The sequence below is a fragment of the Pleurodeles waltl genome, chromosome 10 (genome assembly GCF_031143425.1).
Source record: "Pleurodeles waltl isolate 20211129_DDA chromosome 10, aPleWal1.hap1.20221129, whole genome shotgun sequence".
NCBI lineage: Eukaryota > Metazoa > Chordata > Amphibia > Caudata > Salamandridae > Pleurodeles > Pleurodeles waltl.
The window spans coordinates 327324782-327340069 of record NC_090449.1 but is presented as its reverse complement, the minus strand read 5'-3'; the positions used below and the strand labels follow the sequence as shown (position 1 = coordinate 327340069).

Genomic DNA, 15288 nt, shown 5'->3' with positions numbered 1-15288 from the left:
GAAGTGAGGCTCTCCTGCCACTTTTGGGCAGAGAAGGCACTGCCCCTGCAACAACAACAGGCAGACAAGCTCAACCTGGGTTTCCTGGTTAGGTGGGCGGAGCAGAATGGCAATGGTCCCTCCTTGTGACTTGAAATTAACATGAAGAAGACAGAGAGGCAGCTGGGAGTAGGCAGTACCCATGCACCCCTGAACACTGTCTTGCGATTTTCACCCAATTCTGAAATGAGTCGGGAGGAAAGGAGGTGATTTTCCTATCGAAGGCCATTCTGGGAATTCAGCCACCCCGCGTCTCCCAGGTGAGTGTTTCAGGCCTGTGAGGCACTCATATAAATCTCGCCTGATCGAGCCTAATCGAGCACTGAGCGAGCAATTGTGCTTGAATACAAGAGGCATGCTCCTCTGGCTCAGGCGCAAGAGATGGCAGGCCCTTCAGTGCTTCTGGTCTGGAAGTCTACGGTGCAAGGGCCCAGGTCCTGCGGAGGCGTACAACTACCAGAAAGGGTCTGCTTTTCTCATCAGCGCCAAAGTTCAGCTTGCTAGCATAGGGCTTCTTGACTACCTCTTGCCTTGCTAGAGGCAAAAAAAAAACCCTTGGCACAAAACATCAATTGCTATGGCACGCTTAGAAGGAGTGTCTCCAAGTGGCCCTGCTTTTTCACAAAGACACTTCAGAAGATGTTTGAAAGGCTTTTGCAGCAGCAGGCTCGTTGGTCTAGGGGTATGATTCTCGCTTTGGGTGTGAGAGGTCCCGGGTTCAAATCCCGGACGAGCCCGTGCCTTCATAGGTTCGATCTGTTTTTAAACAGGAGTATTTCTGCTTTCCACTCTTGTAAGATGCCATGGTGGAATGCATTGCATGCTTTCTACTGGTGTCGAGGCAGTTCGGCATGATGAAGGAGTGCGGGATTTCTTTCTAACTGCTTTTTTGTGTTGGAGCAGCACTTCTCGTTGGAACATGAAATGCACAGTGCTTCTCCAAAGTAATTGCAGGGCTGGTTTTGAAATCACCTCTTGGAATGAAAGTGATCCCAGTTCCTTTCTTCCAAAGGAAGAGATCCTGTCAGAAAGGCTCAGCTTTGAGCGTCATGAATATTGTCCCTTAGTCCTTGCATTCCAGTCCAAAGCATAGCCACATAAAGAAAGCAGGTGTGTCTGTTTCCAGTGCAGTGGTTCCAGTCCAATGCATAGCCACATGAAGCAAATAAGCAGGCATGTCTGTTTCTGTAGTGTAGTGGTTATCACGTTCGCCTTACACGCGAAAGGTCCCTGGTTCGAGGCCAGGCAGAAACAGCAAGTTGCTGTGCTTTATCACATTATTTGCATTTACCACCTCACCTGACAGGTAAATTGAAATTAAAGAGGCTGTGTCTATCCCTCACCATCGTGAGGTACTACGCTCCAAGGGCATCGGTCTCAACTCACCAAGAGAAGACGATACACCTTACGGCAGTCAGTTGCTCCCTTTTTGACCTTTCCATTGAAGCCTGGGCCTACTGTGGTCAAGCCAGCCAAGGAAGGAAGGTATGAGAGCGAAAATGGCTTTCCTACCTTCACCAAGAACATACACCTTGAGCAAAGAAAGGGCCAGACTTACAAGGCCCTATCGCCACCGGCACATCATCTTTAGTGACGCCCCGGTGGCACTATGTACTGTGCCGTATTTACAAGACGCCGTTCAACCACGTTTTGTGGCTTAACACCACCTTGTAAATACGGCCCCTTCACACGCAGCCCTTTCCCTGGAAGGGGCGTGCAATGGGCGTTGCTCTGGGTGGGCCACTGCAACACCATAGCATTTTGATGCTGCTCCAGTTTTACGAGTTTTTGTAAATCTGTGGCAGCGCCAAAATCCAAGCGCCATACAATGGGTGTCGTTATAGTGGAGAAACGAGCAGAAATGTTTTCATTTCTCCTCATTTTTGCTCTTTCTATGTGTGCTGCACGAACATATCGCCACTGAAGATTTCTGTTGTGCAGGAAGGTGTGCCTTCCTGAACAAAAACAATTTCCCACTCCACGCAGCCATCCTTGTACCATGGCGCAAGGATGGCTGCGTTGGTGCTCGGCAGCTAATTTAGAGCTGGCGCAGAGGGAAGCACAGGGGTGCGCTGTATTCTACTAAATACGGCGCTTCCCTGCATTTTGAAAATGACTGAGTGCGAGGCTGCCAAATTTGGCAGAGCGTCTCACTCAGTCATCCTCTTGTAATTATGGGCCAAAAGGTCTAAAGGATAGAGGCGTTTTATGTCATGTTCGATGACGACCATGGAAATGACTCTAGTCATATTGCAGAAGAGAGAACCATGTGCATTTTCTTGCCTTGCGATGTATTCGCCCACTCTCTGCCCTCAACCCTAGGAGCTGGGTCTGAGCAGTGGTGCTTCTGTGCCCTCGCTCGTTGGTGTCCGGGTCCAAATCCCCAACACACCCTTTTTAGCAGAAAACACACAAATTTTACTCAAAATACACAAAGCTTGAAGATTCCTCATTCCACTCAAAGCATTGTTGTGCAAAATATTTTTAGCCTCAGGAGAAAAAAAGGATCACCATGCCTTGGCTTCCTTCCTGCTTGCTTTCAGTGTGCTCTGTGTGATGCTTTCACAGGCTCTGGTTTCAGGCATTTAGGCATCAGATATTTGTCTCTACCCGCAGCTGTGACTTTTCAGTACATCTGAGTGTACGCTTGCTGGCTGACAACGCTGCAATTTTCACACTTACTCCTCGCTTTGCGAGCAACTGCTGATCAAGTATAGAGGCAATCGGGCAAACATATGAGGGGAATTTTGCTCCTTCAGTCAAGCCCTCATGCTTGTTTCTGTAGTGTAGTGGTTATCACGTTCGCCTAACACGCGAAAGGTCCCCGGTTCGAGACCGGGCAGAAACAATGGGCAGTGTCTGCTTTTGTGTTTGCTCCCTAAAAGCTTAGTCTCACTCAGGGATGGCCTTTAAAAACTTGTGACCTGTGTAAAACTTGTATTACTATTGCAGGCCGGTAAAAAGTTATCTGCATCTTTGCGTAGTCGTGCATGTGCCTGGTTTCTTATTCTGTTTTTTACTTTTTTTTTTCTTGGCCATGTTATATTGTGGGGTCTTTAAACCTGTCACCTTGATAGGAACATTGCAAGCGGCAGCATCGACAAGTGCAGACTGAGGAGTCAGACCTAAACACAGACTCAGCTGTCAGGATGGCCGAGTGGTCTAAGGCGGCAGCCTCAAGAGAGCTTGATCTTCAGTTAAGCTAAGCATCCTGGTTTGCTCATGTAGTTGTGGGTTCATATCGCACTTCTGATAGGTCTATTTTCTGCCCTTAAATCTTCCTCTGCTTGCACAGCCAGCTCCCCACAACACTATCTTTGCAAGCTGCTGTAGCATATGAAAAGAAATCCACCAACCCTCCGGCTGGGCCCTCAATCAGCATTCCATGTATTTCTGGAAGGGGCATCTCAGTCACGCCTTCTGTTAGAGCTGCACCTTATCACTGTAACTACCATGCTGGTTTCTACTTAAGCAGTTGATTCCATCGTTTGAAGTGAGGCTCTCCTGCCACTTTTGGGCAGAGAAGGCACTGCCCCTGCAACAACAACAGGCAGACAAGCTCAACCTGGGTTTCCTGGTTAGGTGGGCGGAGCAGAATGGCAATGGTCCCTCCTTGTGACTTGAAATTAACATGAAGAAGACAGAGAGGCAGCTGGGAGTAGGCAGTACCCATGCACCCCTGAACACTGTCTTGCGATTTTCACCCAATTCTGAAATGAGTCGGGAGGAAAGGAGGTGATTTTCCTATCGAAGGCCATTCTGGGAATTCAGCCACCCCGCGTCTCCCAGGTGAGTGTTTCAGGCCTGTGAGGCACTCATATAAATCTCGCCTGATCGAGCACTGAGCGAGCAATTGTGCTTGAATACAAGAGGCATGCTCCTCTGGCTCAGGCGCAAGAGATGGCAGGCCCTTCAGTGCTTCTGGTCTGGAAGTCTACGGTGCAAGGGCCCAGGTCCTGCGGAGGCGTACAACTACCAGAAAGGGTCTGCTTTTCTCATCAGCGCCACAGTTCAGCTTGCTAGCATAGGGCTTCTTGACTACCTCTTGCCTTGCTAGAGGCAAAAAAAAAACCCTTGGCCCAAAACATCAATTGCTATGGCACGCTTAGAAGGAGTGTCTCCAAGTGGCCCTGCTTTTTCACAAAGACACTTCAGAAGATGTTTGAAAGGCTTTTGCAGCAGCAGGCTCGTTGGTCTAGGGGTATGATTCTCGCTTTGGGTGTGAGAGGTCCCGGGTTCAAATCCCGGACGAGCCCGTGCCTTCATAGGTTCGATCTGTTTTTAAACAGGAGTATTTCTGCTTTCCACTCTTGTAAGATGCCATGGTGGAATGCATTGCATGCTTTCTACTGGTGTCGAGGCAGTTCGGCATGATGAAGGAGTGCGGGATTTCTTTCTAACTGCTTTTTTGTGTTGGAGCAGCACTTCTCGTTGGAACATGAAATGCACAGTGCTTCTCCAAAGTAATTGCAGGGCTGGTTTTGAAATCACCTCTTGGAATGAAAGTGATCCCAGTTCCTTTCTTCCAAAGGAAGAGATCCTGTCAGAAAGGCTCAGCTTTGAGCGTCATGAATATTGTCCCTTAGTCCTTGCATTCCAGTCCAAAGCATAGCCACATAAAGAAAGCAGGTGTGTCTGTTTCCAGTGCAGTGGTTCCAGTCCAATGCATAGCCACATGAAGCAAATAAGCAGGCATGTCTGTTTCTGTAGTGTAGTGGTTATCACGTTCGCCTTACACGCGAAAGGTCCCTGGTTCGAGGCCAGGCAGAAACAGCAAGTTGCTGTGCTTTATCACATTATTTGCATTTACCACCTCACCTGACAGGTAAATTGAAATTAAAGAGGCTGTGTCTATCCCTCACCATCGTGAGGTACTACGCTCCAAGGGCATCGGTCTCAACTCACCAAGAGAAGACGATACACCTTACGGCAGTCAGTTGCTCCCTTTTTGACCTTTCCATTGAAGCCTGGGCCTACTGTGGTCAAGCCAGCCAAGGAAGGAAGGTATGAGAGCGAAAATGGCTTTCCTACCTTCACCAAGAACATACACCTTGAGCAAAGAAAGGGCCAGACTTACAAGGCCCTATCGCCACCGGCACATCATCTTTAGTGACGCCCCGGTGGCACTATGTACTGTGCCGTATTTACAAGACGCCGTTCAACCACGTTTTGTGGCTTAACACCACCTTGTAAATACGGCCCCTTCACACGCAGCCCTTTCCCTGGAAGGGGCGTGCAATGGGCGTTGCTCTGGGTGGGCCACTGCAACACCATAGCATTTTGATGCTGCTCCAGTTTTACGAGTTTTTGTAAATCTGTGGCAGCGCCAAAATCCAAGCGCCATACAATGGGTGTCGTTATAGTGGAGAAACGAGCAGAAATGTTTTCATTTCTCCTCATTTTTGCTCTTTCTATGTGTGCTGCACGAACATATCGCCACTGAAGATTTCTGTTGTGCAGGAAGGTGTGCCTTCCTGAACAAAAACAATTTCCCCCTCCACGCAGCCATCCTTGTACCATGGCGCAAGGATGGCTGCGTTGGTGCTCGGCAGCTAATTTAGAGCTGGCGCAGAGGGAAGCACAGGGGTGCGCTGTATTCTACTAAATACGGCGCTTCCCTGCATTTTGAAAATGACTGAGTGCGAGGCTGCCAAATTTGGCAGAGCGTCTCACTCAGTCATCCTCTTGTAATTATGGGCCAAAAGGTCTAAAGGATAGAGGCGTTTTATGTCATGTTCGATGACGACCATGGAAATGACTCTAGTCATATTGCAGAAGAGAGAACCATGTGCATTTTCTTGCCTTGCGATGTATTCGCCCACTCTCTGCCCTCAACCCTAGGAGCAGGGTCTGAGCAGTGGTGCTTCTGTGCCCTCGCTCGTTGGTGTCCGGGTCCAAATCCCCAACACACCCTTTTTAGCAGAAAACACACAAATTTTACTCAAAATACACAAAGCTTGAAGATTCCTCATTCCACTCAAAGCATTGTTGTGCAAAATATTTTTAGCCTCAGGAGAAAAAAAGGATCACCATGCCTTGGCTTCCTTCCTGCTTGCTTTCAGTGTGCTCTGTGTGATGCTTTCACAGGCTCTGGTTTCAGGCATTTAGGCATCAGATATTTGTCTCTACCCGCAGCTGTGACTTTTCAGTACATCTGAGTGTACGCTTGCTGGCTGACAACGCTGCAATTTTCACACTTACTCCTCGCTTTGCGAGCAACTGCTGATCAAGTATAGAGGCAATCGGGCAAACATATGAGGGGAATTTTGCTCCTTCAGTCAAGCCTTCATGCTTGTTTCTGTAGTGTAGTGGTTATCACGTTTGCCTAACACGCGAAAGGTCCCCGGTTCGAGACCGGGCAGAAACAATGGGCAGTGTCTGCTTTTGTGTTTGCTCCCTAAAAGCTTAGTCTCACTCAGGGATGGCCTTTAAAAACTTGTGACCTGTGTAAAACTTGTATTACTATTGCAGGCCGGTAAAAAGTTATCTGCATCTTTGCGTAGTCGTGCATGTGCCTGGTTTCTTATTCTGTTTTTTACTTTTTTTTTTCTTGGCCATGTTATATTGTGGGGCCTTTAAACCTGTCACCTTGATAGGAACATTGCAAGCGGCAGCATCGACAAGTGCAGACTGAGGAGTCAGACCTAAACACAGACTCAGCTGTCAGGATGGCCGAGTGGTCTAAGGCGGCAGCCTCAAGAGAGCTTGATCTTCAGTTAAGCTAAGCATCCTGGTTTGCTCATGTAGTTGTGGGTTCATATCGCACTTCTGATAGGTCTATTTTCTGCCCTTAAATCTTCCTCTGCTTGCACAGCCAGCTCCCCACAACACTATCTTTGCAAGCTGCTGTAGCATATGAAAAGAAATCCACCAACCCTCCGGCTGGGCCCTCAATCAGCATTCCATGTATTTCTGGAAGGGGCATCTCAGTCACGCCTTCTGTTAGAGCTGCACCTTATCACTGTAACTACCATGCTGGTTTCTACTTAAGCAGTTGATTCCATCGTTTGAAGTGAGGCTCTCCTGCCACTTTTGGGCAGAGAAGGCACTGCCCCTGCAACAACAACAGGCAGACAAGCTCAACCTGGGTTTCCTGGTTAGGTGGGCGGAGCAGAATGGCAATGGTCCCTCCTTGTGACTTGAAATTAACATGAAGAAGACAGAGAGGCAGCTGGGAGTAGGCAGTACCCATGCACCCCTGAACACTGTCTTGCGATTTTCACCCAATTCTGAAATGAGTCGGGAGGAAAGGAGGTGATTTTCCTATCGAAGGCCATTCTGGGAATTCAGCCACCCCGCGTCTCCCAGGTGAGTGTTTCAGGCCTGTGAGGCACTCATATAAATCTCGCCTGATCGAGCACTGAGCGAGTAATTGTGCTTGAATACAAGAGGCATGCTCCTCTGGCTCAGGCGCAAGAGATGGCAGGCCCTTCAGTGCTTCTGGTCTGGAAGTCTACGGTGCAAGGGCCCAGGTCCTGCGGAGGCGTACAACTACCAGAAAGGGTCTGCTTTTCTCATCAGCGCCACAGTTCAGCTTGCTAGCATAGGGCTTCTTGACTACCTCTTGCCTTGCTAGAGGCAAAAAAAAAACCCTTGGCACAAAACATCAATTGCTATGGCACGCTTAGAAGGAGAGTCTCCAAGTGGCCCTGCTTTTTCACAAAGACACTTCAGAAGATGTTTGAAAGGCTTTTGCAGCAGCAGGCTCGTTGGTCTAGGGGTATGATTCTCGCTTTGGGTGTGAGAGGTCCCGGGTTCAAATCCCGGACGAGCCCGTGCCTTCATAGGTTCGATCTGTTTTTAAACAGGAGTTTTTCTGCTTTCCACTCTTGTAAGATGCCATGGTGGAATGCATTGCATGCTTTCTACTGGTGTCGAGGCAGTTCGGCATGATGAAGGAGTGCGGGATTTCTTTCTAACTGCTTTTTTGTGTTGGAGCAGCACTTCTCGTTGGAACATGAAATGCACAGTGCTTCTCCAAAGTAATTGCAGGGCTGGTTTTGAAATCACCTCTTGGAATGAAAGTGATCCCAGTTCCTTTCTTCCAAAGGAAGAGATCCTGTCAGAAAGGCTCAGCTTTGAGCGTCATGAATATTGTCCCTTAGTCCTTGCATTCCAGTCCAAAGCATAGCCACATAAAGAAAGCAGGTGTGTCTGTTTCCAGTGCAGTGGTTCCAGTCCAATGCATAGCCACATGAAGCAAACAAACAGGCATGTCTGTTTCTGTAGTGTAGTGGTTATCACGTTCGCCTTACACGCGAAAGGTCCCTGGTTCGAGGCCAGGCAGAAACAGCAAGTTGCTGTGCTTTATCACATTATTTGCATTTACCACCTCACCTGACAGGTAAATTGAAATTAAAGAGGCTGTGTCTATCCCTCACCATCGTGAGGTACTACGCTCCAAGGGCATCGGTCTCAACTCACCAAGAGAAGACGATACACCTTACGGCAGTCAGTTGCTCCCTTTTTGACCTTTCCATTGAAGCCTGGGCCTACTGTGGTCAAGCCAGCCAAGGAAGGAAGGTATGAGAGCGAAAATGGCTTTCCTACCTTCACCAAGAACATACACCTTGAGCAAAGAAAGGGCCAGACTTACAAGGCCCTATCGCCACCGGCACATCATCTTTAGTGACGCCCCGGTGGCACTATGTACTGTGCCGTATTTACAAGACGCCGTTCAACCACGTTTTGTGGCTTAACACCACCTTGTAAATACGGCCCCTTCACACGCAGCCCTTTCCCTGGAAGGGGCGTGCAATGGGCGTTGCTCTGGGTGGGCCACTGCAACACCATAGCATTTTGATGCTGCTCCAGTTTTACGAGTTTTTGTAAATCTGTGGCAGCGCCAAAATCCAAGCGCCATACAATGGGTGTCGTTATAGTGGAGAAACGAGCAGAAATGTTTTCATTTCTCCTCATTTTTGCTCTTTCTATGTGTGCTGCACGAACATATCGCCACTGAAGATTTCTGTTGTGCAGGAAGGTGTGCCTTCCTGAACAAAAACAATTTCCCCCTCCACGCAGCCATCCTTGTACCATGGCGCAAGGATGGCTGCGTTGGTGCTCGGCAGCTAATTTAGAGCTGGCGCAGAGGGAAGCACAGGGGTGCGCTGTATTCTACTAAATACGGCGCTTCCCTGCATTTTGAAAATGACTGAGTGCGAGGCTGCCAAATTTGGCAGAGCGTCTCACTCAGTCATCCTCTTGTAATTATGGGCCAAAAGGTCTAAAGGATAGAGGCGTTTTATGTCATGTTCGATGACGACCATGGAAATGACTCTAGTCATATTGCAGAAGAGAGAACCATGTGCATTTTCTTGCCTTGCGATGTATTCGCCCACTCTCTGCCCTCAACCCTAGGAGCAGGGTCTGAGCAGTGGTGCTTCTGTGCCCTCGCTCGTTGGTGTCCGGGTCCAAATCCCCAACACACCCTTTTTAGCAGAAAACACACAAATTTTACTCAAAATACACAAAGCTTGAAGATTCCTCATTCCACTCAAAGCATTGTTGTGCAAAATATTTTTAGCCTCAGGAGAAAAAAAGGATCACCATGCCTTGGCTTCCTTCCTGCTTGCTTTCAGTGTGCTCTGTGTGATGCTTTCACAGGCTCTGGTTTCAGGCATTTAGGCATCAGATATTTGTCTCTACCCGCAGCTGTGACTTTTCAGTACATCTGAGTGTACGCTTGCTGGCTGACAACGCTGCAATTTTCACACTTACTCCTCGCTTTGCGAGCAACTGCTGATCAAGTATAGAGGCAATCGGGCAAACATATGAGGGGAATTTTGCTCCTTCAGTCAAGCCCTCATGCTTGTTTCTGTAGTGTAGTGGTTATCACGTTCGCCTAACACGCGAAAGGTCCCCGGTTCGAGACCGGGCAGAAACAATGGGCAGTGTCTGCTTTTGTGTTTGCTCCCTAAAAGCTTAGTCTCACTCAGGGATGGCCTTTAAAAACTTGTGACCTGTGTAAAACTTGTATTACTATTGCAGGCCGGTAAAAAGTTATCTGCATCTTTGCGTAGTCGTGCATGTGCCTGGTTTCTTATTCTGTTTTTTACTTTTTTTTTTCTTGGCCATGTTATATTGTGGGGCCTTTAAACCTGTCACCTTGATAGGAACATTGCAAGCGGCAGCATCGACAAGTGCAGACTGAGGAGTCAGACCTAAACACAGACTCAGCTGTCAGGATGGCCGAGTGGTCTAAGGCGGCAGCCTCAAGAGAGCTTGATCTTCAGTTAAGCTAAGCATCCTGGTTTGCTCATGTAGTTGTGGGTTCATATCGCACTTCTGATAGGTCTATTTTCTGCCCTTAAATCTTCCTCTGCTTGCACAGCCAGCTCCCCACAACACTATCTTTGCAAGCTGCTGTAGCATATGAAAAGAAATCCACCAACCCTCCGGCTGGGCCCTCAATCAGCATTCCATGTATTTCTGGAAGGGGCATCTCAGTCACGCCTTCTGTTAGAGCTGCACCTTATCACTGTAACTACCATGCTGGTTTCTACTTAAGCAGTTGATTCCATCGTTTGAAGTGAGGCTCTCCTGCCACTTTTGGGCAGAGAAGGCACTGCCCCTGCAACAACAACAGGCAGACAAGCTCAACCTGGGTTTCCTGGTTAGGTGGGCGGAGCAGAATGGCAATGGTCCCTCCTTGTGACTTGAAATTAACATGAAGAAGACAGAGAGGCAGCTGGGAGTAGGCAGTACCCATGCACCCCTGAACACTGTCTTGCGATTTTCACCCAATTCTGAAATGAGTCGGGAGGAAAGGAGGTGATTTTCCTATCGAAGGCCATTCTGGGAATTCAGCCACCCCGCGTCTCCCAGGTGAGTGTTTCAGGCCTGTGAGGCACTCATATAAATCTCGCCTGATCGAGCACTGAGCGAGCAATTGTGCTTGAATACAAGAGGCATGCTCCTCTGGCTCAGGCGCAAGAGATGGCAGGCCCTTCAGTGCTTCTGGTCTGGAAGTCTACGGTGCAAGGGCCCAGGTCCTGCGGAGGCGTACAACTACCAGAAAGGGTCTGCTTTTCTCATCAGCGCCACAGTTCAGCTTGCTAGCATAGGGCTTCTTGACTACCTCTTGCCTTGCTAGAGGCAAAAAAAAAACCCTTGGCACAAAACATCAATTGCTATGGCACGCTTAGAAGGAGAGTCTCCAAGTGGCCCTGCTTTTTCACAAAGACACTTCAGAAGATGTTTGAAAGGCTTTTGCAGCAGCAGGCTCGTTGGTCTAGGGGTATGATTCTCGCTTTGGGTGTGAGAGGTCCCGGGTTCAAATCCCGGACGAGCCCGTGCCTTCATAGGTTCGATCTGTTTTTAAACAGGAGTTTTTCTGCTTTCCACTCTTGTAAGATGCCATGGTGGAATGCATTGCATGCTTTCTACTGGTGTCGAGGCAGTTCGGCATGATGAAGGAGTGCGGGATTTCTTTCTAACTGCTTTTTTGTGTTGGAGCAGCACTTCTCGTTGGAACATGAAATGCACAGTGCTTCTCCAAAGTAATTGCAGGGCTGGTTTTGAAATCACCTCTTGGAATGAAAGTGATCCCAGTTCCTTTCTTCCAAAGGAAGAGATCCTGTCAGAAAGGCTCAGCTTTGAGCGTCATGAATATTGTCCCTTAGTCCTTGCATTCCAGTCCAAAGCATAGCCACATAAAGAAAGCAGGTGTGTCTGTTTCCAGTGCAGTGGTTCCAGTCCAATGCATAGCCACATGAAGCAAACAAACAGGCATGTCTGTTTCTGTAGTGTAGTGGTTATCACGTTCGCCTTACACGCGAAAGGTCCCTGGTTCGAGGCCAGGCAGAAACAGCAAGTTGCTGTGCTTTATCACATTATTTGCATTTACCACCTCACCTGACAGGTAAATTGAAATTAAAGAGGCTGTGTCTATCCCTCACCATCGTGAGGTACTACGCTCCAAGGGCATCGGTCTCAACTCACCAAGAGAAGACGATACACCTTACGGCAGTCAGTTGCTCCCTTTTTGACCTTTCCATTGAAGCCTGGGCCTACTGTGGTCAAGCCAGCCAAGGAAGGAAGGTATGAGAGCGAAAATGGCTTTCCTACCTTCACCAAGAACATACACCTTGAGCAAAGAAAGGGCCAGACTTACAAGGCCCTATCGCCACCGGCACATCATCTTTAGTGACGCCCCGGTGGCACTATGTACTGTGCCGTATTTACAAGACGCCGTTCAACCACGTTTTGTGGCTTAACACCACCTTGTAAATACGGCCCCTTCACACGCAGCCCTTTCCCTGGAAGGGGCGTGCAATGGGCGTTGCTCTGGGTGGGCCACTGCAACACCATAGCATTTTGATGCTGCTCCAGTTTTACGAGTTTTTGTAAATCTGTGGCAGCGCCAAAATCCAAGCGCCATACAATGGGTGTCGTTATAGTGGAGAAACGAGCAGAAATGTTTTCATTTCTCCTCATTTTTGCTCTTTCTATGTGTGCTGCACGAACATATCGCCACTGAAGATTTCTGTTGTGCAGGAAGGTGTGCCTTCCTGAACAAAAACAATTTCCCCCTCCACGCAGCCATCCTTGTACCATGGCGCAAGGATGGCTGCGTTGGTGCTCGGCAGCTAATTTAGAGCTGGCGCAGAGGGAAGCACAGGGGTGCGCTGTATTCTACTAAATACGGCGCTTCCCTGCATTTTGAAAATGACTGAGTGCGAGGCTGCCAAATTTGGCAGAGCGTCTCACTCAGTCATCCTCTTGTAATTATGGGCCAAAAGGTCTAAAGGATAGAGGCGTTTTATGTCATGTTCGATGACGACCATGGAAATGACTCTAGTCATATTGCAGAAGAGAGAACCATGTGCATTTTCTTGCCTTGCGATGTATTCGCCCACTCTCTGCCCTCAACCCTAGGAGCAGGGTCTGAGCAGTGGTGCTTCTGTGCCCTCGCTCGTTGGTGTCCGGGTCCAAATCCCCAACACACCCTTTTTAGCAGAAAACACACAAATTTTACTCAAAATACACAAAGCTTGAAGATTCCTCATTCCACTCAAAGCATTGTTGTGCAAAATATTTTTAGCCTCAGGAGAAAAAAAGGATCACCATGCCTTGGCTTCCTTCCTGCTTGCTTTCAGTGTGCTCTGTGTGATGCTTTCACAGGCTCTGGTTTCAGGCATTTAGGCATCAGATATTTGTCTCTACCCGCAGCTGTGACTTTTCAGTACATCTGAGTGTACGCTTGCTGGCTGACAACGCTGCAATTTTCACACTTACTCCTCGCTTTGCGAGCAACTGCTGATCAAGTATAGAGGCAATCGGGCAAACATATGAGGGGAATTTTGCTCCTTCAGTCAAGCCCTCATGCTTGTTTCTGTAGTGTAGTGGTTATCACGTTCGCCTAACACGCGAAAGGTCCCCGGTTCGAGACCGGGCAGAAACAATGGGCAGTGTCTGCTTTTGTGTTTGCTCCCTAAAAGCTTAGTCTCACTCAGGGATGGCCTTTAAAAACTTGTGACCTGTGTAAAACTTGTATTACTATTGCAGGCCGGTAAAAAGTTATCTGCATCTTTGCGTAGTCGTGCATGTGCCTGGTTTCTTATTCTGTTTTTTACTTTTTTTTTTCTTGGCCATGTTATATTGTGGGGCCTTTAAACCTGTCACCTTGATAGGAACATTGCAAGCGGCAGCATCGACAAGTGCAGACTGAGGAGTCAGACCTAAACACAGACTCAGCTGTCAGGATGGCCGAGTGGTCTAAGGCGGCAGCCTCAAGAGAGCTTGATCTTCAGTTAAGCTAAGCATCCTGGTTTGCTCATGTAGTTGTGGGTTCATATCGCACTTCTGATAGGTCTATTTTCTGCCCTTAAATCTTCCTCTGCTTGCACAGCCAGCTCCCCACAACACTATCTTTGCAAGCTGCTGTAGCATATGAAAAGAAATCCACCAACCCTCCGGCTGGGCCCTCAATCAGCATTCCATGTATTTCTGGAAGGGGCATCTCAGTCACGCCTTCTGTTAGAGCTGCACCTTATCACTGTAACTACCATGCTGGTTTCTACTTAAGCAGTTGATTCCATCGTTTGAAGTGAGGCTCTCCTGCCACTTTTGGGCAGAGAAGGCACTGCCCCTGCAACAACAACAGGCAGACAAGCTCAACCTGGGTTTCCTGGTTAGGTGGGCGGAGCAGAATGGCAATGGTCCCTCCTTGTGACTTGAAATTAACATGAAGAAGACAGAGAGGCAGCTGGGAGTAGGCAGTACCCATGCACCCCTGAACACTGTCTTGCGATTTTCACCCAATTCTGAAATGAGTCGGGAGGAAAGGAGGTGATTTTCCTATCGAAGGCCATTCTGGGAATTCAGCCACCCCGCGTCTCCCAGGTGAGTGTTTCAGGCCTGTGAGGCACTCATATAAATCTCGCCTGATCGAGCACTGAGCGAGCAATTGTGCTTGAATACAAGAGGCATGCTCCTCTGGCTCAGGCGCAAGAGATGGCAGGCCCTTCAGTGCTTCTGGTCTGGAAGTCTACGGTGCAAGGGCCCAGGTCCTGCGGAGGCGTACAACTACCAGAAAGGGTCTGCTTTTCTCATCAGCGCCACAGTTCAGCTTGCTAGCATAGGGCTTCTTGACTACCTCTTGCCTTGCTAGAGGCAAAAAAAAACCCCTTGGCACAAAACATCAATTGCTATGGCACGCTTAGAAGGAGAGTCTCCAAGTGGCCCTGCTTTTTCACAAAGACACTTCAGAAGATGTTTGAAAGGCTTTTGCAGCAGCAGGCTCGTTGGTCTAGGGGTATGATTCTCGCTTTGGGTGTGAGAGGTCCCGGGTTCAAATCCCGGACGAGCCCGTGCCTTCATAGGTTCGATCTGTTTTTAAACAGGAGTATTTCTGCTTTCCACTCTTGTAAGATGCCATGGTGGAATGCATTGCATGCTTTCTACTGGTGTCGAGGCAGTTCGGCATGATGAAGGAGTGCGGGATTTCTTTCTAACTGCTTTTTTGTGTTGGAGCAGCACTTCTCGTTGGAACATGAAATGCACAGTGCTTCTCCAAAGTAATTGCAGGGCTGGTTTTGAAATCACCTCTTGGAATGAAAGTGATCCCAGTTCCTTTCTTCCAAAGGAAGAGATCCTGTCAGAAAGGCTCAGCTTTGAGCGTCATGAATATTGTCCCTTAGTCCTTGCATTCCAGTCCAAAGCATAGCCACATAAAGAAAGCAGGTGTGTCTGTTTCCAGTGCAGTGGTTCCAGTCCAATGCATAGCCACATGAAGCAAACAAGCAG

The 15288-nt window shown here is 48.5% G+C and overlaps 13 non-coding genes across 13 annotated transcripts; all 13 read left to right on the top strand.

The window, feature by feature from the left end:
* The first annotated feature begins 704 nt into the window (after nucleotides 1-704).
* On the top strand, nucleotides 705-776 carry TRNAP-UGG (transfer RNA proline (anticodon UGG)). The gene has a single exon. It is a non-coding gene; the product is annotated as a tRNA-Pro (tRNA).
* Nucleotides 777-1220: 444 nt separating this feature from the next.
* On the top strand, nucleotides 1221-1293 carry TRNAV-UAC (transfer RNA valine (anticodon UAC)). Its single transcript has one exon. It is a non-coding gene; the product is annotated as a tRNA-Val (tRNA).
* A 1521-nt stretch (nucleotides 1294-2814) lies between these two features.
* Nucleotides 2815-2887, top strand: TRNAV-AAC (transfer RNA valine (anticodon AAC)). Its single transcript has one exon. It is a non-coding gene; the product is annotated as a tRNA-Val (tRNA).
* A 1336-nt stretch (nucleotides 2888-4223) lies between these two features.
* Nucleotides 4224-4295, top strand: TRNAP-UGG (transfer RNA proline (anticodon UGG)). Its single transcript has one exon. It is a non-coding gene; the product is annotated as a tRNA-Pro (tRNA).
* A 444-nt stretch (nucleotides 4296-4739) lies between these two features.
* Nucleotides 4740-4812, top strand: TRNAV-UAC (transfer RNA valine (anticodon UAC)). The gene has a single exon. It is a non-coding gene; the product is annotated as a tRNA-Val (tRNA).
* A 1521-nt stretch (nucleotides 4813-6333) lies between these two features.
* Nucleotides 6334-6406, top strand: TRNAV-AAC (transfer RNA valine (anticodon AAC)). The gene has a single exon. It is a non-coding gene; the product is annotated as a tRNA-Val (tRNA).
* Nucleotides 6407-7742: 1336 nt separating this feature from the next.
* Nucleotides 7743-7814, top strand: TRNAP-UGG (transfer RNA proline (anticodon UGG)). The gene has a single exon. It is a non-coding gene; the product is annotated as a tRNA-Pro (tRNA).
* A 444-nt stretch (nucleotides 7815-8258) lies between these two features.
* Nucleotides 8259-8331, top strand: TRNAV-UAC (transfer RNA valine (anticodon UAC)). Its single transcript has one exon. It is a non-coding gene; the product is annotated as a tRNA-Val (tRNA).
* Nucleotides 8332-9852: 1521 nt separating this feature from the next.
* On the top strand, nucleotides 9853-9925 carry TRNAV-AAC (transfer RNA valine (anticodon AAC)). Its single transcript has one exon. It is a non-coding gene; the product is annotated as a tRNA-Val (tRNA).
* Nucleotides 9926-11261: 1336 nt separating this feature from the next.
* TRNAP-UGG (transfer RNA proline (anticodon UGG)) lies at nucleotides 11262-11333 on the top strand. Its single transcript has one exon. It is a non-coding gene; the product is annotated as a tRNA-Pro (tRNA).
* A 444-nt stretch (nucleotides 11334-11777) lies between these two features.
* TRNAV-UAC (transfer RNA valine (anticodon UAC)) lies at nucleotides 11778-11850 on the top strand. The gene has a single exon. It is a non-coding gene; the product is annotated as a tRNA-Val (tRNA).
* A 1521-nt stretch (nucleotides 11851-13371) lies between these two features.
* On the top strand, nucleotides 13372-13444 carry TRNAV-AAC (transfer RNA valine (anticodon AAC)). Its single transcript has one exon. It is a non-coding gene; the product is annotated as a tRNA-Val (tRNA).
* A 1336-nt stretch (nucleotides 13445-14780) lies between these two features.
* Nucleotides 14781-14852, top strand: TRNAP-UGG (transfer RNA proline (anticodon UGG)). The gene has a single exon. It is a non-coding gene; the product is annotated as a tRNA-Pro (tRNA).
* The last annotated feature ends 436 nt before the right edge of the window (nucleotides 14853-15288 follow it).